General features: G+C 34.6%; 1 long non-coding RNA gene and 1 pseudogene across 2 annotated transcripts in view; both read left to right on the top strand.

Annotated features, from left to right (window-relative positions):
* The window catches only part of LOC123380011, a 442,540-nt gene that overhangs the window by 177,994 nt on the left and 237,885 nt on the right, over positions 1-26,661 (top strand). The gene's annotated exons all lie outside the window — the stretch shown is intronic.
* On the top strand, positions 8,098-9,366 carry LOC101092093 (annotated as a pseudogene).

Consider the following 26,661-nt stretch of genomic DNA (forward strand, 5'->3'; position numbering starts at 1 on the left):
AAAGACCTATGTCATGAAAATTATAAAATACTGGTGAAAGAAATTAAAGATGACACAAACAAATGGAAAGACATTCCATGCTCATGGATTGGAAGAACAAATATTGTGAAAATATCTACACTTCCCAAAGCAATCTCCAGATTTAATTTAATCCCTATCAAAATACCAACACCACTTTTCACAGAACTAGAATGAATAATCATCACAGAGCTAGAATAAATAATCATAAAAATTTGTATGGAACCACACAAGACTCTGAATAGCCAAAGGAATCTTGAAAAAGAAAAACAACACTGGAGATAGCACAATTCCAGACTTCAAGTTATATTCCAAATCTGTAGTAATCAAAACATCATGGTACTGGCACAACAATAGACACAGAGATCGATGGAACAGAATAGAGAACCCATAAATAAACCTATGGATTATGTGGTCAATTAATCCTTGACATGGAAGCCAAGAATATGCAATGGGAAAAGACAGTTTCTCTACATGCAAAAGAATGACACTGGACCACTTTCTTACACCATATACAAAAATAAACTCAAAATGGATTTTGGACCTAAAAGTGAGACATGAAATCCTAAAAATCCTATAAGAGAGCATAGGTGGCCTACCATTGACCATAGCAACATTTTTTGAAATACGTCTCCTGAGGCAAAGGAAACAAAAGCAAAAAATAAACTCTTGGGACTACATCAAAATAAGAAGCTGCTGCACAGCAAAGGAAACAATCAACAAAACTAAAAGATAATTTACTACATGGGAAAAGATATTTGTAAATGACATATCCAATAAAGTGTTAATATTCAAAATATATAGAGAACTGATACAACTCAACACCCCAAAAAGCAAATAATCCAATGAAAACAGAATAGAAGACAAGAACAGACATTTCTTCAAAGAAGGTGTACAGATGGCCAACAGACACATGAAAAGATGCTCACTATCACTCATCATCAGGGAAATGCAAATCAATAGTTTTGAGATATCAATAGTCTTGAGTCAATGAGATATCAACTCATACCTGTTATAATGGCTAAAACAAAAAACACAAGAAACAATAAGTATTGGAGAGGATATGGAAAAAAGGAACCTTCTTGTACTGTTGATTGGAATGCAAACTGGTACAGCTACTGTGGAAAACAGTGCGGAGATTTCTCAAAAAATTAAAAATGGAACTACCCTATGTTCTAATAATTGTACTACTGGGTATTTACCCAAAAAGTACAACAATATTGGGGCACCTGGGTGGCTCAGTCAGTTAAGGGTCTGACTCTTGACTTCAGGTCAGGTCATGATCTTACGGTTTGTGAGTTCAAGCACCACATCAGGCTCTGCACAGAGAGTGGGAAGCCTGCTTGGGATTCTCTGGCTCCTGTCTCTCTGCCCCTCCCTCACCTCTTCTCTCTCTCTCTCTGTTTCTCAAAAAATAAATAATCCTAAAAAAATACAGGGCCATACATGCGCTCATGTCTTTATTGCAGCATTAACAATAGCCAAATTATGGAAGCAGCAAAAGTGTCCATCAACAGATGAATGGATAAAGAAGAGGGAATTCGCCATTTGCAGCAAGATGGATGGATGTTGAGAGTGTAATGGTAAGTGAAATAAGTCAGAGGAAGACAAATACTATATGATTTCACTCGTGTGTGGAATTTAAAGAAACAAAACAAATAAACAAAGGAAAAAAGAGAGAGCAAACCAAGAAACAGATGGTTATCTGTAGAGAACAAACTGATGGTTACCAAAGGGAAGTGGAGGGGGGTGTTGTGAAATAGGTGAAGGGGACTAAGGAGTGCACTTACCATGATGAGCACTGAGTAATGTATAGAATTGTTGAACCACTGTGTTGTACACCTGAAACTAATTAACACTGTATGTTCATGTACTGGAATTAAATTAAAAAAAAAACTTAATAAAAATCTTTTCTACTCTGGCTTCATATATGACTATATTTTCTTTGGTTCTTTCCTTAAAGAATTATTTTCTTCTCTCTCTTTCTTTCGTTGTTTATTTCTCTTCTATTAGCACTTTAAATGACTAACCTTTAACTTTTCACCAACGTAGAACAAAATTTCTCCCAAATGTATCATTCCCGATCCATGTTTTCTCCTGAGTTTCATCTATATTTCCAACTGTTTATTACCCATTTCCTCTTCAATAATATCTTTTAGCAATGTCCATTTTTACATTCCTAAGACGGAGTTTATTATCTATCTCCTGCAATCTGCTTTTCTTCCTGGATTTACTCCTCAGCTAAAGTTTATCAAAGTCAAATCCAGGAGAATCAATTAAACTTGGAGTCAGAAGTCCTGGAATCAAATCCTGGATCAGGATCAGATTAGTTTTCTGATTTTTTTAGTTTCTTCACCTGAGCCTTCATTTTCTCACATGCAAAATAGTAATAATAATACTTCACAGAACTTAAAAACAAATAAATGAAGATTAAAAATGAAAGCATCTTGCAAATATCTAACATATAATCATCACTCAATAAATATTAGTTTTTTTTCTTTTCTGCATTGCCTTCTTCCTGCTGAAGGAAGAGACTACCACACAATAACTAAAACAAACAGATAAAATCATTAGATGGAGATTTATTAGAGATCTAATTTTTTATTTTTAAGAACTAGATAAACTATCATAGTACGGATGTACTACCATTTTGTTCAGCCATTCCTTTGTTAGACAGTCATGCTGTCTCTAGGGAGATAAGAATCTGAATTGTAATAAGCACTCCTAAGGTGTTATGTGTATTGAAGTTTGAGAACTGCTTGTGCATGGGCTACAATTCATATTCTTCAGCAGGAGAAACCCTAATGAAGTAGCTTGGCAACTTTGTATTTTGACATTCTCCATGAACTTTGTGTTGTACTCATACTGGGCTGCTCATCACTCAAACATGTACAGAAAATCCTCTTCTATTGTCTCCTTAAATTTTCGTCCTTTATGCTGAAATATTGATTCACCTTGTAAACTCCTGTTAATCCTTGAAGGCTACCTTTTAAAGGGAATTATTTATAACCTCATAGATGTTCCTAGGCCTTTTAATATACTTTTTAAAAAAATTTTTTTATATATGAAATTTATTGTCAAATTGGTTTCCATACAACACCCAGTGCTCATCCCAAAAGGTGCCCTCCTCAATACCCATCACCCACCCTCTCCTCCCTCCCACCCCCCATCAATCCTCAGTTTGTTCTCAGTTTTTAAGTCTCTTATGCTTTGGCTCTCTCCCACTCTAACCTCTTTTTTTTTTTTTCCTTAATATACTTTTAATTGCAATGGGTAGAATTAACTGCCTCCTTTTCCCTCTGGCAGACTGAGTTTTCTTGAGAGTAAGTGTCAAGTCTTGTCCATATGATCAAGGTCCAATGTACCTTGCACATTGCCAATCATATATAATGCATGTAGGCTGCCTTTGATGATATATATTTATATATCCTAGAAGAATCATAGAACATCAGAGGAAGGAGATTTTGCTTGACCCCACTTACTTATAGATGAAACTAAAGCCCAGTGGTATTCATGATGAACTAACTATACTGTTGTCCTAGATTTCTTTGGAAATAAAAATTAACTTAAACATGGACACTTTTTAACAGAAACTTTGTGTTCTAGATTGTTCATTGGATTAAACATTTTAAGATTGTTCCCTTTTAAGATAAGTTACCTTTTAACCCATGTTTATTTGAAATGTCCTATACAGAGCTTAGAGTAATGCCTGTTTCCATAATTTTGTTTTATTATTTTTCTTAGTCACAAAAGTAACACCTGCTAATTTTAAATAGATGAACAATCCAACATGTACAAAGTAAAAAACAAAAATTCACATACACATGCACTTCCTGACTCCCACCTTCATCAAATCCTCTTTTTTTCCCGTGTTGTATCCAGTTTTTATAGACTGATATGTATTTCTGTAACTTTTATCTATGTTCATATAAATGTACATAAGAATAGTTTTTTTTAAAACATGTAGCTATGTTTGTTTGTTGTTGATGGAATCATACAAACTGAAGTATACTTTTCTCACTTCATAGTATATTATTTTTCTAGTTAATAGATGGAAATCTAACTTGTTTTTTTTAAGGGCTAGATAAAATGTGATACTATGGATGTACTCCCATCTAGTCTACCATTTTCTCATTGTTAGATAGTCATGCTATCTCCAGTTCCCCCACCCCCCACTATCCGTGTGCTTAAATTAACATTCTTGTCTATGTACTATTGGTTATATTTATATTGAACAGATTGCCAAGAGTTAAATAGCTTGGTTGCAGGATATTGTATTTAGTTTTAATAACCAAATTATGTGACAGCATGTTAAACATCTTTTTTTTGTTTATTGGCCATTTGAATTTTCTCCTTTATGAATTACATGCTGATATGCTTTGTGCATTCACCCACTGATTTATTCTTTTTTATAAACAATAATTGTAGGCACTCTTTAATATTAACCTTGACTCTTAGATATGTAACTAATATTTATCTTTATTTCTTTTTTATCTTCTGTCTTTTATTTACAATATCTTTACTCTACGAACATTTAATATTTTTGTGTTTAGTTATTTCTATCTTATCCCTTATGGATTTCTATATTTCTTATTTTTATTCCAAAATGTTTCCCAATCCCAATTTGTATACTATGTTTTAGTTTTCTTCTAAAAATTTAATTTTTTATATTTAAATATAAAATATTAAAATTAGCTTAATTTTGCCTTCTTCCAGATGGGTAGTCAGTTCAGTCAATAGAATTCATTATGTCAACTATTCTTTTCCCACTAAATTGGATGTGACTTATGCCATGTATTATGTTGTCATATGTTTGGGGCAAGCAGTTTGGGGAAGGAGAGGAATTCCCTCACTATCCATCATTAAGGAAATAGATATGACAGATGTAGCAGTTACATAGCAGGGAGGTTGAGGTAGGAGATGAGGTGGCAGGGAAATTGGCTAACACTGTAATTCCTTTAGTATTAATTTGCTGAATCATATTTTCTCTTTCTCCCTAAATTATACCATTTTAGTAGCACTTTATTATGAAACAGGAAATGATTGCAAATAGTTTGTACCACAAAAGATTTACAGATATGGCAAAGTTTTTTAAGTTGTTAAAAAAAATATTTCCAAGTTTTCTTTAACAAAAAGAGAAATGTTAGCAATTTGTTGATATTTTTGGAAATTAGAAGTGACTGCCAGAAGACTACTGGGAGATTTAAAAAAAATAAATATATTTAATCTGTCTTTTTAAGGTGATTTTTATTTTATTTTTTAAAGGTCAATTTGCTTTTTAATATACAGTTTAACTATATGTTTAAAAATATTTTTTAGGGGCGCCTGGGTGGCGCAGTCGATTAAGCGTCCGACTTCAGCCAGGTCACGATCTCGCGGTCTGTGAGTTCGAGCCCCGCGTCAGGCTCTGGGCTGATGGCTCAGAGCCTGGAGCCTGTTTCCGATTCTGTGTCTCCCTCTCTCTCTGCCCCTCCCCCGTTCATGCTCTGTCTCTCTCTGTCCCAAAAATAAATAAATGTTGAAAAAAAATTAAAAAAATATATATATATATTTTTTTAATATAATTTATTGTCAAATTGGTTTCCATACAACACCCAGTGCTTATCCCAAGTGCCCTCCTCAATGCCCATCATCCACTTTCCCCTCTCCACCACCCCCCCATCAACCCTCAGTTTGTTCTCTGTATTTGAATGTCTTATGGTTTGCCTTTCTCTCTCTCTCTGTGACTTTTTTCCCCCTTCCCCTCCCCCATGGTCTTCTGTTAAGTTTATCAAGATCCACATATGAGTGAAAACATATGGTATCTGTCTTTCTTTGACTGACTTATTTCAATTAGCATATAGTGATAAGAATATACCTTTTTTTCAAAGATTCACACTAATGAGAAATCATTTCAGTATTGTTCTGTTGTTATATTTTGTTGCTGAAAATGTCTATTTTTACTCTCCATCTCGTAGACTTAAGTCTTTATTTAGCACAGGGAAATTTCTTCTGTTATTTCTTTGTTACCTCCTCATTTTCTTTCTATCTTCTTTGGAATTGTGAGTTTTCATATGCTTCGGTCTCTGGATCTGTCCTCTCTGAGTCTTTTACCTTTCCTTCATGTTATTCATTTCTTTGTGCTGTATGAGACGTGTATTCTCTGTGTTTCTGCTGTGCATATGAGATGTGTATTCTACCTGATTAGTTACCATTTTTTAAAAAATTACCTATTGACATTTTAAGTTAAAAAATCACATTAATGGGGGCAGAGAAAATCATAAATTCTAGGATTGTCATGTAGATTAAATAAGATAGTATATAAAAAATCATTTAGCATATAGTAGACAGGTTATATGTGATAGCTCTTGGTGATATGTGGCAGTTTTTAGTATTATGCTTTGCACAGAGCAACCCTTCTTTGTATTGTAAAGGCATGTTATCATTTCCTTTATCTTTACAAACATAGGACAGTTTCCAGCTCATCATTATGCTAACTTTATACAGTCTAAATTAATAAACAAAAAAATAAATAATGTTTTTTTTAACTGAGATTGCTTCTGCCATTAGACAAAGTTGTATGTAAACCTGGAAAAATGTTAAACCAAAATAAACTTCCTTCCTATTCTATTTTCTCTTTCTCTTGAATCTCAAACTGTTTCTATTTTAATACAAGTTAATTTAACAACATGAATAACTAATTGGAAAAAGCCTGAGTTTTGGAAACAAGCTGTGGACAACTAGATACAAGACAGAAAAATGTGCCATAGATCATGTTAATAATCAGAAAACTATGGCATTGGACAATGGTACCATGTCTTTATTTCATGGTATATGAAGCAACCGAATGTTATTGGCATAGTTTACTATTGCTGTCAAATGTAAACATTGCCCTAACTCCCAGATATTTTTTTCTTTATGAAATACTATATGAGAGGGACTACTTCAAGATAACAAAATAGTTCATTTTTCCTAGTTGTAAGCATTTACTTAGTGATAGGGAAACATAAATATTTCTGAATCATACAAAATCAAGCAGAAAATATAAATTTAACTCTGCAATACTTTTCATAGAATAGGAAGCTGGAAACATGGGCTCTTTATTTTGGGGAGCCTGTTTTATTGACTGTGGATGGATCAGAACATTTATCTATTGATTCAATCATCTATGTTAATTAATGAAACAGAAATTTTTACATTTTAATGTCTTTTGATTCTGAGAATCTTCTATTTTTGTGGCCTTTGAATGAAACCTGTAAGTGTGCCATTTTTCTAGTAGTATCTTAAGATATGGATTCTTTATTATTTTATCTTTTCAGTGTGAGATGTTATTTGTATATTTCTATAAACTGAAAGAATTTCTTATTCCAGTGATCAATGAGATCTGCTCCACTTCCATCAGAGAACTCATATTTTGATTGAGGAGAGAGTCAAACAAGTAATTCAAAAGGGATGAGTATAAGGAAAGAGACATGGATAGATTCTATAGTAGCAGAGAGGAAGGAATGATCAGTTTTTCCATGGACAGTGAAGGCGTATCTGGGAGGTTTCATTGAGAAGATAATAGTTAAATTAAAGCTTGGAAGATAGATAAGCATTCCCCTGGTGGACGAAAGACAGAAATTCATTACAAATAGGAGGATGACTATGTCCAAAAGCAAGAAGACAGAAAAACACATGGTATGTTTTATGAAATTCAAGTGGTTTAGTGTTTTTTTTTTTTTTTTTTTTTTTTTTTTGAGTATAAGGTTTAGGGTAGGGATTTGTTAGAAATGAGTTTGGATTAATATAATAAAGCAGATTATGTGGATGGTATGAGTTCTAAGGGATTTTCATTGTAGGATATACCTTTCAGGTAATCTATTTGTAATGTAGATACAGTTCAAATACTAAAACAACCCACCTGGGTTCACTAAAATAGGAACTTTATAAAAGCTATATAATATGACATGCATGCCATCGTTTGTTACTTATTTCCCATGAGTATTTTGGGAACTATTTATGAACACATAAATAAGGTCAAAAGAACTCAGATATAGACAATGAAATTACATTTAAATTACATGTAAAACTAAAATTGTTAAGTATAAAAATGAATAATTACAAATACTAATAAAATATTGAGATTGAAGTAAACTTTAATATTAAAATATTGATTTGGTGGGATTTGGGTAGAGGAGGAGGCGAGCTAGCTCTGAGCTGAGGCGGCAGCGGGGTGTGTAAGGAGTCTGTGGCTAGGGACCAGCACAGAGGCTGGCACAGAGAAACCATGGCCCTGCAGGACTTGGGCACCTTCTGCCTGTTGCTGCTGTACCTCCACGGGGCCTTGATTGCTGGGCAAGATTTCTATAAGATCTTGTGGGTGCCTCAAAGTGCATCTGTAAAAGACATTAAAAAGGCCCACAGGAAACTGGCCCTGCAGCTTCATCCTGACTGGAACCCTGATGATCCTGGAGCTCAGGAGAAATTCCAGGATCTAGGTTCCACTTATTAGGTTCTGTCAGACAATGAGAAACGGAAACAATATGATAGTTAATAGTGAAAAGGGGTTAAAAGATGGCATTAGAGCTCCCATGGAGACATTTTTTCTATACTTCTTTGGAGATTGTGATTTCATGTGTGGAGGAACCCCTTATCAGCAAGACAAATTTTCTAAGAGGAAGTGATATTATTGTAGATCTAGAAGTTCCTTTGGATGAAGTATATGCAGGAAATTTTGTGGAAGTAGTTAGAAACAAACCTGTGGCAAGGCAGTTTCCTGGCAAACAAAAACACAACTGCCAGCAAAAATGTGGACTACACAGCTGGGCCCAGGGTGCTTCCAAATGACCCAAAGGTGGTCTGTAATGAATGCCCTAATGTCAGACTAGTAAATGAAGAACCAACACTGGAGGTAGAAATAGAACCTGTGGTGAGAGATGGCATGGAGTATCCTTTTATTGGGGAAGGTGACCCTCACGTGGATGGAGAGCCAGGAGACCTGAGGTTCAGAGTCAAAGTTGTCAAGCACCCAGTATTTGAAAGGAAAGGAGATTTATATACAAATGTGACAATCACACTAGTTGAGTCTCTGGTGGGCTTTGATATGGATATTACTCACTTGGATGGCCACAGTGTACATATTTTCCAGGATAAGATCACCAGACTAGGAACCAAGGTATGGAAGAAAGGAGAGGGCCTCCCCAACTTTGACAACAACAACATCAAGAATTCTTTGATAATCACTTTCCATGTAGATTTTCCAAAAGAACAGTTAACAGAGGAAACAAGAGAAGGTATCAAACAGCTACTGAAGCAAGGATCACTGCAGAAGGCATACAATGGACTACAAGGATATTAAGAGTGAATAAAATTGGACTTTGTTTAACAAATGAATCCATGAAATTTATTATCAACAGGGTGTGTGTGTGTGTGTGTGTGTGTGTGTGTGTGTGTGTGTGTGTGTTTTGTTCTTATTTTCAATATGCAAGCTTGGCTTAAATTTTTCTCCTAATGATCATCATGAAATGAATAAGTGGGTTTAAGAATTTGTTCATTTGTGTTCAGAAACGAATGACCAGCAAAAAGTTTAATAATACCTCTCCCTTTGGAGATTTAATGGATTTAATGGATTTAATCCCCTTGGAGATTTGGAGATTTAATGTCTGGTGCTGCCACCTGAGACTCAAGAATTAAAGCTGCAAGAGAACTCCAGGAGCAAAAACAAACAAACAAACAAACAAACCCCCACAATATAAAGGGTTAATTGTTAGCTATTTCATTCAAATGCCATTTCATTCAAAATGCCAACAGAAGTGTGTTTTTAAATACATTTTGTTGCTAATTTTTTTTTTTTTTTGCAATTCCAACACAAAGTAACTGAAATAAGAACACAGTCTAGGGGTGCCTGGGTGGCTCAGTTGGTTAACCTTTGGACTTCGGCTCACGTCATGATCTCACAGTTTGTGAGTTCAAGCCCGGTGTGGGGCTCTCTGTTGTCAGCACAGAGCCTGCTATATATCCTCTCTTCTCTTCTCTCTAGGCCCCTCCCCAATACGTGCTCTGTCTCTGTCTCTCTCTCTCAAAAATAAATAAACATTAAAAAAACAGTCTAATGTTTCATCTATTTATCGTTAATGGAACAATTCAAGAGGAAATCAAAAGTTGGCTGCATAGTAATTTGGTCCAAATAAGACAACTCTATAAATATTTAGAAAATTGAAAGTATTTTTATCTTTTCTTAGAGGTAAAGTTCTTTAAGAGTTCAGATAAATGAAGGCTTATTTCTAGTTGGGAAGGGTAGCATTTTAGAGTTGGGATTATGAATGGTGGGCATGCATTAGTAAGTTTGAAGACTTACAATAAATGAAATATATTCAGGAAAAATAGAATGAAATACTACTTACCAATGAAACAGAAATTTGTATCTAGTACCTCAAGAAAAAAGAAATTGTTGGCTTCCATAACTGAAGAGTCATGTATGACTGTATCCAAGGGTTCAATGTCATCACTAATCTCTGTCTTACTCACTGTTGGCTCCATTTTAAGGCAAGTCCCTCCCTACCTCAGTACAGGCCAGCATTCTCAGACATACATGCCATTCTCTTAGTAGTCTCTGCAAGAAGAAGCCTTCTCTTTCACTATTATCCCAACATACTCCCCATAATTAGCTATGTTTGCTTTAACTGAGATTCCAAGCTCTTTTCTGACCTAATCAACATGGCTGGTGGTTAATTCCTGGGCTTGGATCATGAAATTCCTTAAAGTGCAGAAACAGGGATAACCTGAAAATTATATGATCTTAGGGTTTGGGAAGCAGTTCCTCAAATGAAAATCTAGTAGATCCTGGGCTGGGAAATATAGTAGTTATCTGTTGTTATCAACTTATATTTTACTGTTTTTATTTTGAACTTGGTACAAATGGAGTATCTGTGAATTTTTATTTTATCAAAATTAATTAGAACAGAGAGCACTAAGATATGTTCTTGCTTGAGGAAATCTTACATTTCAAGAGTTATAGGTTCACAGTAGACTTACATGATTGTAATCTTCCTTTTCTGATACAAGTGACTGCAGACTCACTCTTGAACTTATGTTCCTCATGAACTGATAGTCTGTAATATAAAAGGGCTACAGTACAAGAGGAAATTGGGATCAGAGAGGAGAAAACATGGTATAATGGGAAGGTAATTTTCTCACAAAATTTAAAACGTTAAATATTTACATACAACCTACCTTGATTCAAACAAATATTTTCTAGTTCCTGTATTTCCCTGCTGTTAAGGGGCTCAAAAAATAGTGCAAAAAATTAATAGATTAAAGGATTGTTACAGTGTAGTAAATATATTATTAGAGGGTACTATGGGAACCAAGCAAAGGAACATTTTTCTAGGGTGCAAAATGGGATGCAAATGTGTTTTGGAAGAAAGTATGGTCTCTAAGGATTATTGAAACATAATTTCAATGTTGTCCAATAATTTAAATATGAAATTTCTTAACAGTTAAAACGAGTAATAGAGAAAAAATGTAATTTAGGTTTCATTTCCTATAAATTGCTTTAGTTGGGACATATTCCACTGACCTCTCTTTCATAATTTTCAGCTTATTAATTTTAGACTATTTTGTCCTCTACATTAACAGTGAAGGATAGAATTTTAGAATGTAGGAATAATAACAAAACTAGAAAATAAGTTTTAAAAGGATACTGTGAATAAAGCATTTCTTTTGCAATTCTCTGAGTACTCAGCAAAGCTCTGGTTTTACTCAATGAGTAATTAGAAAAACACTTCTCTACACAACTGTCTTTATCAGATGGCAGAAAATCTCAATGGAAATGGGAAGGGAAATACCAATGTATGGGTTCCTGCTTCTTTACAGATGTCAGATTATCTATTCCCTTGACTCTCACATAGGATAATTTAGTTCTTGTCTCAGCTTTACCAGTTAATCAGTCCATGGGTAGTTTTAGGTACTTTTTAAAAATTTCCTTAGCCATAAAATGGGAATAATAGTCACATTTCTTACTTTAGTAAACAGACATGACTGCTTTCTTTTTCTTCCCTTCCCTTCTTCCCTCTCTCTGCTTCTTCCTTCTATTCCATCTTTTTTTTACCCTGAAAACATTTCATTAGAGCCCACTAAATACCTGGCATTGTGATTAGTGCTGGGGTGCAAAGATTAAAATGGCATTGTTCTTTTCCTCAAGAGATCAAGGGCAGTTAGGGAAACCAAATAATGAACAAGTAATGTCAATATAGTATGATCTGTGTTCTAGAAGAGGAGGGAGTCATACCTCAGGCCACTAATAGTATTTTAATAATTGAGAAAAGAAAAATATATGTCTGCATCACATACACAGAATTCCTTGTAAAATCAAACCTAAGTGGAGTAAATAGCAGTTACTTTAGCATATTAAATTACGCAATGAGTCATGAGTAATGAGTTCAATTACTCAGTGAGCTATATCATAGTACACATTCACTGGGCCTTTGGAAGTGGTGTAAGAGAACTTTTTTCACATTGATATTAGTGCTGCACTCTGTCTAACTGTTCCATAGCAGTGACCATGAGTTACTAATATTTCAGAGCTCTGGTGGGGATTAAAATGTGTATGAAAGTGCTAGTCTTGTGTTCATAGCATTTTAAAAATTTTGTTTACTTATATGTTCAACAAATACTTATTGTAGACATACTGTATGTAGTGCAGTGGCTAAGCATTGAGAAAACAATGCAAATACACACACACACATGCACACATAGGGGAATATTATTTAGCTTTGAAAAAGAAGGAAATATTATCATTTGCAACATTATGCTAGTGAAATAAGTCAGATACGGAGAGACAAGTTCTGCATGATCTCACTTGTATGTGGACTCTAAAGTAGTCAGACTCACAGAAGAAGTAAATAGAAGGGTGGTTACTAGGGGCAGGGTAGAGAGGAAAATGGGAAAGTGTTGATCAAAGTGTACAAAGTTTCAGTTACACAGGAAGAATAAGTTCTGGAGATCTAGTGTATGGTAAGGTGACTATAGTTAACAATTCTGTGTTGTACACTTGAAATTTGCTAAGAGGGTACATCTTTTAAAGTGTTCTCACCAGAGAAAAAGGAGAAAGAAAGGAAATGGTAATTATGAGGTGATGGATATGTTAATTAGCTTGATTGCGGTGATCATTTTACAATGTTTACACATACATATCAAAATATAACTTGTACACTTTTAATATATACAGTTCCTGTTTGTCAATTATACCTCAATAAATCTGAAAAAAATACAATTCCACTAAGAGATTAGTAAAAAAAAATAATAGTGGGATTATTCCAAGATTAGAAATAGAAAGAAAAGAGCAGGTTTGCATGGGAGGAAGAGATGATGAATTTAATATTGCGTATGTTGAATTTGAAACAGTACTAAGTGTCTGGCATTCAAAAGTGCAATCTGGTTTATCTGTTTTGGAGTCCTTGGGCACATAGGTAGACACCCTCAACGATTTCTTGTCCTTTTTTAAAAAATGTCTTTTGCTCTGAAATGACATGAATCATAAAGGACATCTCTAAAATCTAATAAATAAATTATATCAGTTTATACTTAGAAAAAAAAGATGGTTTATGTGTGTGTTAGCAAACACTTGACCATGTAATACTTGTATATGAAAGTAAGCTAATCCATTTCTTCTTTTCTAATATCACACAGTGTTGTTCAATATAAGAGGTTACTGGAAAGGTAGAAGGATAGAATATGAATCAAGAAACAATCCATTTATATGTGGAAAGAGAACTAAAGGCTCTCAGAACTGTGGGGTCATTATTATCTGTTTGGTTTCTTTATATCATAACAGAGCTATTATTATTTACCAGTCTTCCTGGGTACCAGAAAATATACCTTTATTCTAGTAAAAGGTCAAGTATTTTATTCACTGTGTGCACTCTTCCTCACACTCAGACTTTAAGTAGTAGTTGTTTCAAATTCATGTCATAAAAAAAATAGATAAAAGATGTCCAAGATAGTCTTTTTTACTCCCTTTCAAAACAAATCAGGTAATCACCCGTATTTGAATGAAAAATTAAACTAAAACCAAGTAAATATATTTTATGGAATAGAAAGTCTCTCATTGTCTAGGAAGATCAATACCAGGATTTTGTTTGCTGATGAAAAGAAATGCTACAGAGAATAATAATAAGAATCACAATTTCCCGTTTGCATATATTTTTTCCTAAAGTGTTTCACAGTTTAATTCTCATAACAACTTGTGAAGTAGGTAGGGAAGATACTATTATTCCCATTTTACAGATACTCAACTTCCTTAGGATTTAGCTATTATTCAAAATTAGTGAGTTTGAAACTGGGGTCTAGAGTCCACAAGAAGTACTGTGGAAGTTTTGGAAGTAACACAAATTATGAAGTTTAAAGATACAGTACATTAAAAATACACAAAATTGGTACATTTCCCTAGCAGTAAAGTGAAGGGTTTAACCAAATATGTCTAAGGTCTTGTTTACGTAAACATCCTATCAATTATTCCATGAACAAATGTTGTGTCCACTATATACACTTCCTATTGCCCAGAAGTTTAGTGCATCATTTCCGGCCATGATGTATGTTGTTTCAGTATTCATTCCAGAGACAAGGATTGCTAACCTCTACAATAATTTCATAATTCTCCATATTATTGTATCTTGAGAATAAATAATTGCTTTGTACAGGAATGAATATTATTGTCATTAACTTATGTTTTATATGACAGCTACTTTCAAGCATTATTTGAGATGACTAAATAACCATAGCCTGCATTAACTGAGATCTTATTCTGTACCAGGATATATGGGCTCTACATGCATTTTATAAATTAATACTCCAATAGTGCTGCAAGATAGGTAATAAGAGTATTCATATTATCCTTATTTTACAGATTAGAAAGTATAGACATAAAGGAATCAAATGATACAGTGAAAAAGGCTAGGGATTAAATTCCTGTCTAGGTCTGGTTAACTCCAAAGGCTACCTGCTATGGAGTGTCTCTAACATAAAACATACATGTAATGTGGAGGGAAAAAAACAGAATAAAAGCTTTTAGAGAGAGAATATAGATGGCAATAGCTTAGTTGGTATAAGTATCTACCATATCCAGCTCCAAATTTCCTGACAAAGCAAAAATACAAAAGTGTTTGTGTTGGGAATGATCAATATAACAAATAGAAACATACATTCAGTTTTTTCTTGATAGTAACTTTTAGAACTGTTTTGTTGTACCTCTATACAATAGGTATATTAAATAAGACAGTGTTCTACATCTTTTATAAAAGATTTTGCAAGGACATAGAAATCTTCTTTGAATGGATGAGTACTTGCTTGAGATTTGCTGTACTCTTAACTTAGTGGTTTGCTATTTTTTGATCAAATATTAGAATCTTTTAAATCAGTATTTCTTCAGATATTTTTCTGCCCTATTTTTAGCCCTCTTGCTTTATGGAACTCTGGTTTTATATATTTTAGACACCTTGATAATGTCTCACATTTCACTGAGGGTTTTTTTCCTCCTTTGTGTCCTGTTTGGATGTTTTTACTAACTATGTTCAAGTTCAGTGATCTTTTTTCTGTTGTCTCCAGTCTGTCATTAATATTTTAAATAAATTTTTTATTTTATATTTTGTATTTTTCAGTTCTAGAATTTTTATTTCATTCTTTTAAGCAGTTTTCCAGTCTGTCCTGAAATTCCCCAGTTGTTTTCCCACTATAGTAATTTTTTTTCATTTATATGTGTTAACATAATTCTGCATAGTTGTTTTAAAGTCCTTCTCTGATAATTACAATTTCTGGGATTTCTTTTTTTTTATTTCATTTTTTTTTTGAAATTTACATCCAAATTAGTAGCATATAGTGCAACAATGATTTCAGGAGTAGATTCCTTAATGCCCCTTACCCATTTAGCCCATCCCCCTCCCATAACCCCCCCCCCCAGTAACCCTTAGTTTGTTATCCATATTTATGACTCTCTTCTCTTTTATCCCCCTCCCTGTTTTCATATTATTTTTGTTTCCCTTCCCTTATGTTCATTTGTTTTGTCTCAAAGTCCTCCTATGAGTGAAGTCATATGATTTTTGTCTTTCTCTGACTGACTAATTTCAGTTAGCATAATACCCTCCAGTTCCATCCACGTAGTTGCAAATGGCAAGATTTCATTCTTTTTGATTGCTGAGTAATACTTCATTGTATATATATACCACCTCTTCTTTATCCATTCATCCATCAGTGGACATTTGGGCTCTTTCCATACTTTGGCTATTGTTGATAGTGCTGCTGTAAACATGGGGGTGCATGTGTCCCTTCAAAAAAACACACCTGTATCCCGTGGACAAATGACTAGTAGTGCAATTGCTGGGTGGTAGGGTAGTTCTGTTTTTAGTTTTTTTTGAGGAACCTCCATACTGTTTTGCAGAGTGGCTGCACCAGCTTGCATTGCCACCAACAGTGCGAAAGAGATCCTCTTTCTCCGCATCTGTTGTTGCCTGAGGTGTTAATGTTAGCCATTCTGACAGGTGTCAGGTTAGGTATCTCATGGTGGTTTTGATTTGTATTTCCCTGATGATGAGTGATGTTGAGCATTTTTTCATGTGTCGGTTGGCCATCTGGATGTCTTCCTTGGAGAAGTGTCTATTCATGTCTTTTGCCCATTTCTTCACTGGATTATTTGTTTTTTGGGTGTTGAGTTTGATAAGTTCTTTATAGATTTTGGAAATTAACCCTTTATCTGATATATCATTTGCAAATATCTTCTCCCAATCTGTCGGTTGCCTTTTAGTTTTGCTGATTGTTTCCTTCACTGTGCAGAAGTTTTTATTTTCATGAGGTCCCAATAGTTCATTTTTGCTTTTGTTTCCCTTGCCTCCAGAGACGTGTTGAGTAAGAAGTTGCTGCGGGCTAGATCAAAGAGGTATTTGCCTGCTTTCTCCTCGAGGATTTTGATGGCTTCCTGTCTTACATTTAGGTCTTTCATTCATTTTGAGTTTATTTTTGTGTATGGTGTAAGAAAGTGTTCCAGGTTCATTCTTCTGCATGTCGCTGTCCAGTTTTCCCAGCACCATTTGCTGAAGAGACTGTCTTTATTCCATTGAATATTCTTTCCTGCTTTGTCACAGATTAGTTGACCATACTTTTGTGGGTCCATTTCTGGGTTCTCTGTTCTGTTCCATTGATCTGAGTGTCTGTTCTTGTGCCAGTACCATACTGTCTTGATTGCAGCTTTGTAGTATAGCTTGAAGTCTGGGATTGTGATGCCTCCTGCTTTGGTTTTCTTTTTCAAGATTGCTTTGGCTATTCAGGGTCTTTTATGGTTCCATACAAATTTTAGGATTTTTTGTTCTAGCTCTGTGAAGAATGCTGGTGTTACTTTGATAGGGATTGCATTGAATATGTAGATTGCTTTGGGTAGTGTCAACATTTTAACAATATTTGTTCTTCCTATCCAGGAGCATGGAATCTTTTTCCATTTTTTTGGTGTCCTCTTCAATTTCTTTCATATGTTTTCTATAGTTTCCATTATATAGATTTTTCACCTCTTTGGTTAGATTTATTCCTAGGTATTTTATGGTTTTTGGTGCAACTGTAAATGGGGCCAATTCCTTGATTTCTCCTTCTGTCGCTTCATTGTTGGTGTATAGGAATGCAACCGATTTCTGTGCATTGATTTTATATCCTGCAACTTTGCTGAATTCATGAATCAATTCTAGCAGTTTTTTGATGGAATCTTTTGGGTTTTCCATATAGAGTATCATGTCATCTGTGAAGAGTGAAAGTTTGACCTCCTCCTGGCTGATTTGGATGCCTTTTATTTCTTTGTGTTGTCTGATTGCAGAGGTTACGACTTCCAATACTATGTTGAATAACCACGGTGAGAGTGGACATCCCTATCTTGTTCCTGACCTTAGGGGGAAAGTTCTCAGTTTTTCTCCATTGAGGATGATATTAGTGTTGGGTCGTTTATATATGGCTTTCATGATCTCGAGATATGCTCCTTCTATCCCTACTTTCTTGAGAGTTTTTATCAAAAAAGGAAGCTGTATTTTGTCAAATGCTTTCTCTGCTTCTATTGAGAGGATCATATGGTTCTTGTCCTTTTTTTTATTGATGTGATGAATCATGTTAATTGTTTTGCGGATATTGAACCATCCCTGCATCCCAGGTATAAATCCCGCTTGGGCGTGATGAATAAATTTTTAATATATTGTGGGATCCGGTTGGCTAATATCTTGTTGAGGATTTTTGCATCCATGTTCATCAGGGAAATTGTTCTATAGGTCTCCTTTTTAGTGGAGTCTCTGTCTGGTTTTGGAATCAAGGTAATGCTGGCTTCATAGAAAGAGTTTGGAAGTTTTCCTTCCATTTCTATTTTTTGGAACAGCTTCAAGAGAATAGGTGTTAACTGTTCCTTAAATGTTTGGTAGAACTCCCCTGGAAAGCCATCTGGCCCTGGACTCTTGTTTTTTGGCAGATTTTTGATTACTAATTCGATTTCCTTACTGGTTATGGGTCTGTTCAAATTTTCTATTTCTTCCTGTTTCAGTTTTGGTAGTGTATATGTTTCTAGGAATTTGTCCATTTCTTCCAGATTGCCCATTTTATTGGCATATAATTGCTCATAATATTCTCTCATTATTGTTTTTATTTCTGCTGTGTTGGTTGTGATCTCTCCTCTTTCATTCTTGATTTTATTTATTTGGGTCCTTTCCTTTTTCTTTTTGATCAAACTGGCTAGTGGTTTATCAATTTTGTTAATTCTTTCAAAGAACCAGCTTCTGGTTTCATTGATCTGTTCTACTTTTTTTTTTGTTTTGTTTTTGTTTTTGTTTTTGTTTTTGTTTTTTTGGTTTTAATAGCATTGATTTCTGCTCTAATCTTTATTATTTCCTGTCTTCTGTTGTTTTTGGGTTTTATTTGCTGTTCTTTTTCCAGCTCCTTAAGGCATAAGGTTAGGTTGTATATCTGAGATCTTTCTTCCTTCTTAGGAAGGCCTGGATTGCTATATACTTTCCTCTTATGACTGCCTTAGCTGTGTCCCAGAGGTTTTGGGTTGTGGTGTTATCATTTTCATTGACTTCCATATACTTTTTAATTTCCTCTTTAACTGCTTGGTTAGCCCATTCATTCCTTAGTAGGATGTTCTTCAGTCTCCAAGTATTTGTTACCTTTCAAAGTTTTTTCTTGTGGTTGATTTTGAGTTTCATAGTGTTGTGGTCTGAAAATATGCATGGTATGATCTCGATCTTTTTGTACTTATTTAGGGCTGATTTGTGTCCAGGATATGGTCTATTCTGGAGAATGTTCCATGTGCACTGGGAAGAATGTATATTCTTCTGTTTTAGGATGAAATGTTCTGAAAATATCTGTTAAGTCCATCTGGTCCAGTGTGTCATTCAAAGCCATTGTTTCCTTGTTGATATTTTTATTAGATGATCTGTCCATTGCTTGAGTGGGGTGTTGAAGTCTCCTACTATTATGGTATTACTATCGATGAGTTTCTTTATGTTTGTGATTAATTGATTTATATATTTGGGTGCTTCTACATTTGACGCATAAATGTTTACAATTGTTAGGTACAACTTCAGGGATTTCTGTGAGTCTTTTTATTGACTGATTTTTCTTTGGTCTGTGTGTCACTTTTAAAAAGTTTATTTGCAAAATTAAAAAAATAATACAAATTTATTTGCATGTCTAGATATTTTTTATTGTATACTGTATATTACAGGTAATATGCTATGAAGATGATGAATTTTAATATATTCCTCTGAAGAGTCCTGGGGTTTGTTCTAACAACAGTTAACTTGAATGAATAAGGTTTGGCTTTATGCTTTCTTCTTGTGGTCTGTTTCGGTTTTGCCATTAGTCTTAGGGCAAATATTTTAATTCTAAGGCTTAATTTGTATTCCTAGAATGTGGCCATTCTGGGATATTAATGGAAAACTCAAGGTTTGGAACTCACATTCCAAACTTTGTCTCCCCTGTGGTAGGCAGAAACTGAAATATCTACTCTGATACCACTGTACTACCAAACCTAGTGCAGAATGTCCAAGTGAGTATTCTGTACTTATCTTGTACAGACCATGTGCTGAGGAAATTTCTTCTTTATTTTCCAAAGTGTTACCTGAGATGGGATCACTTGAGTTGCTCCATAAAAGTGTTTTTCTTAGCTATGCTTCTGAAAGGTGGAGGTAGAAAATACAGAGCCAACTTTTTCATTTGTCCTGTCTTTGGGTATCCTTCAGATTTACCCAATGTCCAACTGTGATGATCTCCATATTTTCCATTCATATTTCACCTTGTCTACAAATTTCCCCCAGGGTCCTGGTAAACTTTTGTTGAAGGTGAAGTCAGGTTATGCCCCAGAAACTCTGTTTAGTTTATTTTCTCCTAGGAGCCTTATTCTTATTGCTGCATTATTGACTTTTCCTACAGAATCAGATTTATTCTTGTGATTAATTTGTTCAAAGTGGAATAAAATATGTTTAAGGATACATACATGGGTGACAAAATGATAAAGAAATATAAAAGAATTATTAACATGGAAGACAGTGGTAATCTGTATAGGTAAAGGAGAAGATTATGATTAAGGAGGGGCTCACAGGATTCCTGAGGTACTGGTAAAAGTTTTTTTTATTAATCTGGATATATGGTTAATCACTGTGTTATGATTCTTTAAACTATACTTATTTGTTTTATACACAATTTGTGTACACAATTGTGTATTTCCCAATTTTTAAAGGGAAAACAACTTAGTACAACTGAAAAAAAGGACAAAAGAAAGGAAAGGAAAGAATGAGATGTTAGAAAATGACTTCTAATTATACATTTATATTGTACATAGGAAAACTAATATGCTATTTTCAGAAAGTACCTTGCTCAACAAGTAGTTATTGATGATGAAATTCCAATAAGCAATTAATTAAAATAATGTCCTTCCCTGTGGAAATAAAAAGTAAACATTTAAAGTGTGATACACCAGGGCTCATATTCTACCTCTGAGAGATTTTACTAGTGTGATTTGGGGCAGATTATTTAATGTCTCTAAAGTTCAGTTTCCTCAACTATAAAATGAGGATAAAAGTAACTGCCTCACAGAACTGTTGTAAGGAATAATGAGTTAGCATATATAAAGTACTTCCTAACACAGTAGGTTCTCAATAAATATGTCCACCAATCCCCCCACCCTCAAATTTATCCCCATAGGTATTGAGCAACTAGGGATAAGAGTAAAATCCATAGCCAAATTAAATTCTTTGTATTAATTATGAGAAGCTTCTTCAATTCAGCTTTCTTGGAAATTTGTTTTTTATTTTAGATTCAATAATTACTCGTGATGTCCCATTGTTATTACATACCCAATTATTTCATCCTTCAATATCCTTAAAATTAGTGCCTCTAAGCGTCCGACTTCAGCCAGGTCACGATCTCGAGGTCCGTGAGTTCGAGCCCCGCGTCAGACTCTGGGCTGATGGCTCAGAGCCTGGAGCCTGTTTCCGATTCTGTGTCTCCCTCTCTCTCTGCCCCTCCCCCGTTCATGCTCTGTCTCTCTCTGTCCCAAAAATAAATAAACGTTGAAAAAAAAAAATTAGTGCCTCAGAGGGGTGCCTGGGTGGCTCAGTTGGCTAAGTGTCTAACTCTTGATTTCGGCTCATGTCATGATCTCATCATTCACGGGTTTGAGGCCTGCATCAGGCTCTGCACTGACGGCATGGAGCCTGCTTGGAGTTCTTTCTCTCCCTCTCTCTCTCTCTCTGTCTCTCTCTCTGCCCTTCCCCTACTCTCTCTCGAACTCTTTCAATATAAATAAATGAAAATTTAAAAAAATCAAAACTTCAGATACTTTAATTGTTATTAAAGCACATGAAAATAGAAGATAGAAAAATAAAACAGAAGATAGGATCCGTGTGTAAGGAAGAAACAGATTGGATGCGAACAATTGAACTATGAAAAAGGGACTCACAGCAAGTTTACACAAAGTCCTCCCTGTTTTAGTGGTTCACATGATAGAATTTCCTTGTATTAATCAGCAGCTTCCCAAGAATATAGCCCTATGAAGAAGCACGTAGCCTCAAGAGCTATTGCTGTACCTAGAATGAATCTTTGATGACACAGAAAATATTTTCCACAGGTTAGCAAAGGCCATTTAAAGATACATGGAAAAATCTCTTTGGATTTTTTTCTAAGGCTAAATTTATGCAAAAGCATTTTATTTTTATTTTTTTTAACGTTTATTTATTTATTTTGAGAGAGCATGCATACTCTTTTTCTCTTGATGAGTCTGGTTAAAGCTTACCAATTTTGTTTATGTTTCCAAAGAACCAGCTCTTGGTTTCATTGATCTTTTCCCTTCCTTCCTTCCTTCCTTCCTTTCTTCCTTCCTTCCTTCCTTCCTTCCTTCCTTCCTTCTCATTAGTTCATTCATTCGTTTGTTTCATTTATTTCTGCTCTTGTCTTTATTAACTCCTGCCTTATACAAACTTTGGACACCATTTGTTCTTATTTTTCTAGTTCCTTTATGTGTAAGGTTATATTGTTTATTTGGAATTTTTCTGGTTTCTTGAGGTAGGCCTGTATCACTATAAAATTCCATCTTAAAACTGCTTTTGCTGTGTCCCAAAGATTGAGCCATTGTGTTTCCATTTTCATTTGTGTCAAGGTATTTAAAACAATTTTTTAAAATATCTTCATTGACTCATTGATTGTGTGGTAGTATGTTGTTTAGCTTCCACATGTTTGTGTTTTTTCCTGTTTCCCCCCGCCCTTCTAATTGTTTTCTAGTTTGATATCATTGTGGTCAGAAAAGGTACTTGATATGATTTGAATCTTGTTAAATTTATTGAGACTTGTTTTATGTCTTAACATATGATCTGTCCTGGAGAATGTTGTATATGCACTTGAAAGAATGTATATTCTGCTGTTTTTGGATGGGATGTTCTATATATATCTGTTAAGTCCATCTGGTTTAATGTGTCATTCAAAGCCACTGTTTCCTTACTGATTTTCTTTTTTTTTTTTTTAATTTTTTTTTAAGTTTATTCGTTTTTCAGAGAGAGAGAGAGACAGAGTATGAGCAGGGGAGGGGTAGAGAGAGAGGGAGACACAGAATCCGAAGTAGGCTCCAGGCTCTGAGCTGTCAGCACAGAGCCTGACGCGGGGCTCGAACTCACATACTGTGAGATCATGACCTGAGCTGAAGTCAGACGCTCAACCAACTGCGCCACCCAGGCGCCCCAATCTGTCTTTATGATCTATCCATGGATGTACGTGCGATGTTAAAGTCCCCTACTATTACTGTATTACTATCACTTTCCCTTTATATATGATAATATTTATATATTTAGGTGATCCTATGTTAGGTACATAGATATTTTGAATTGTTATATTCTCTTGTTGGATTGTTCCCTTTATCTCTGACTCTGAACTGTACTATTGATTATGCTTATATAATGCAGCTCTAGGGACTCACCCAGTTGCTGTCCTCACCTTGCCTCCAAACACAAAGCTGCCTTAGCATATCAAAGCCAGATTTTTCTAGACTGGTAATAGAAGAACATCCCCATGGAGGTAGGAATAGCTGTATCTTACAGCCATAATTTCTTCTCCCCAGATTGAATTTTTTCTTCTATATTTTTCACCAGTAGTGCTGTCCTCACCTCTGGTCTCAGGAATTTGTTTCTCTAAAATATGGATCAAAGTAGGACTATAGAAACTTTCCTTCATTTTTCAGTAACATGAATCTAGAAATTCTTATCAAATATTTGTTAATTGTTGACTGTTCCCCTGGCACTGTTCTGAGCCTAGGGGAACGTAGTAGTCAACAAAGCAGACAAACACACCTATTCGCATGGAGCTTGCATTCTTGTGTAGATCAGAAAGTAACATTTAAAAGTAGATTTACCAAACACATGGGAAAATACAAGGGAAAGATAAAGAGCTGGTAACATGTAATTTAATAACCTTGCTCATAAACCTGTCCTCTTCTCTGTCCTTAGCCAATGACCTATGCTAGAGGGTTCTTAACAAGTCTTTGTCTCAAACTGTCATCAGATGTTTCTTTTCTAACACGTAGGAGTGTCTTTAATCTTGACTGACTCTTGCAAGTCAAAATGGGAAGTGTGGGACCTAGAAATACATCTTACAAAAATCAGCGTCTTGTCTCAGAACTAGTCTCATTGCCTTTCAAAGGGTAGTAGAGACTGATCAACTACTCACAGTTTATGTCATCTTTTTCCATCATCTAAGAGCAACAACATTAAGTAAGCAATGATATTCAGTAAACACAAAATGAGTGCTGGGGCTATGTACATACTGCAGTTATGTAGTGGGAAGAATGGAAGTATTTAATCACATAGCCACATGCACACACATATACATAGAAGCATGACATTTTAATTTAGTTGCTAAGTTTATCCTTTGTTTTATTGGTAAGTACACAATTCTGTAAAAATATTCTTCTTCCTCTCACAGAACATGACTCAAAAATTTATGTATTCTGGGATATTTTAGGATTTGTTATTTAAGATGGCATGCATACATGCTACATACACACATACTTGTAATAAGTAATTTGACTAGCTTAGCTGGGTTCAGAACCTGCTGGTATCAATAACATCCTCCTTCCACTTTCTTTGGGTTAGCTATATTTTTTGACCATGCAAAGAGTTTTACCATGAGTTTATTTGCCTTGAATGTATATGCTCTTTTGCTGTCAGGACTCCCAAAGAATAAAATGTAGATATTTATTATTTCTTATCCTATCTTTAGCTAGAGCATAATTTGACAGATGCCTTATATATATTTTAGAGAGTTATTTAAGAGGGATTGTTTCTGTATGTGATATAGAACATTTTTAAGTTTATTTATTTTTATTTTTAGTAATCTCTACACCCACTGTGGGGCTCGAACTCACAACCCTGAGATCAAGAGTCTCAGGCTCCTCTGATTTAGCCAGCCAGGTGCCCTAAGAACATTTTAAAGGTTTATTCTCTAGAAAACACTTCAATTTTAAATCTGTGGCAAATTGTCAGGTTCTGTTCCATTTATTTTTCAATGCTGTTAGGATACTGTCATGCTGTGCACTTTTCAGAGGTACATTGCATTTGGGGATGATTGAAAGCTCCAGGTATCAGTGATTCTATCAAATCTGGTTACATTTCTGCCTTTGGGAATGATTGAAATCTCTAGGTATCAGGGATTCTATCAAATCTGGTTGCATTCCTGCCTTCTTAAAACATACTAGGAGGAGACTTTGATTCTGGAATAAAATTATGAAGGCTTTCATAATTCTTAATCAGCTCTCTGTTTTATGGGCTTGTTTTTGTAATGTAATTTATAATACTTCATGGTCAATTCTTTTTTCCATGCTTGCAAAAAGATTTTGCTGAAGATCTTCTATAAAGATGAAGCTGTTTAGCACACAGGCTCATTATAATATCTTTTATCTATAATCAATGGTCTTTTCTTTGGTCCTATCTTTTGTCTTTCTTTAAACTCCTCCCCAGGCCTTCTGATATGGAGCTAGCTCCATCCCTGCTTCCTACAAACTGTAAGTGCTTGTGACTTTTATCATTTATACTATTATTAATGAGAAGGAATTTTCTTATTAAAAATACCAGGAGTAGAACTTGCACATTCTGTGTGCATATGAGTAAATTCCAACTGTGTTCTTGGCTCATCTAACTTCTGTGGTCCCCAGAATAAGGATACTCTCAATTTGTCTTTTTTCCTTTTCCACAATATGAACCTATGCATATTCCCTTAAATTTGCTGACTTAACGTATTCTCTTTCCACTAAACTTTATACAAATCCCTCCTCCAATATAATAGATCTTCTTCTAATCAATACTATCTAACTCCAAAAAACCAAATGATTCTTTAGGCATAGGTGAGAAAAGAATTCTATAAATGAAACATATGTTAGGTTTTTCCTCTACTGTCATCCTTTTTTCCTCTAAAAAACTATTTTAGAAATGACTCTAATTAAATGAGCCTTCCTTTACACAAATGAGAAACTTGGTTAATTAATATATTCCACATTAAGGATAATGAATCAGTAGAGAGGAAAATACATTTCTTTTATAGCAATTTCAATAACTGGTATGATTAGTACTTTAAATACTTTCATATCTTCTTTCATCTCAAAGTGAAAAATTTAGATACTGTCCTTTAAAAGGAAAAGTTACATTATCAAGAAAGTGAAAAGACAACATACAGAATAGGAGAAAATATTTACAAATCACATATATGATAAGGACTTAATATCCCCAAATATATAACAGATTCTCAAAATTCAGCAATGAAAAGACAACTCAATTAAAAAATGGACAAAAGATTTGAATACACATTTCTCCAAAGAAGACATATAAATGACCAATAAACACAGGCAAAGATGTTCAACCTCATTGGTGGTTAAAGAAATCCAAATCAAAACCACTATGAGGTACCACTTCCCACCTTCTAGAATGGCTATAACAATGTGGAAAAATTGGAGCCCTCATACAATGCTGGTGGAAATGTAAAATGTTACAGCCCCTGTGGAAAATAATTTGGTGTTTTTTTTTTCCAAAAAGTTAAACAGAATTACTATATGACTCAGCAATTCCATTTCTAGGTACATACTCCAAGAATTAAAAGCAAGGATTTAACTAGATACAAGTGTGCTAGTGTTTA

Source organism: Felis catus, chromosome C2, assembly GCF_018350175.1.
Source record: "Felis catus isolate Fca126 chromosome C2, F.catus_Fca126_mat1.0, whole genome shotgun sequence".
Lineage (NCBI taxonomy): Eukaryota > Metazoa > Chordata > Mammalia > Carnivora > Felidae > Felis > Felis catus.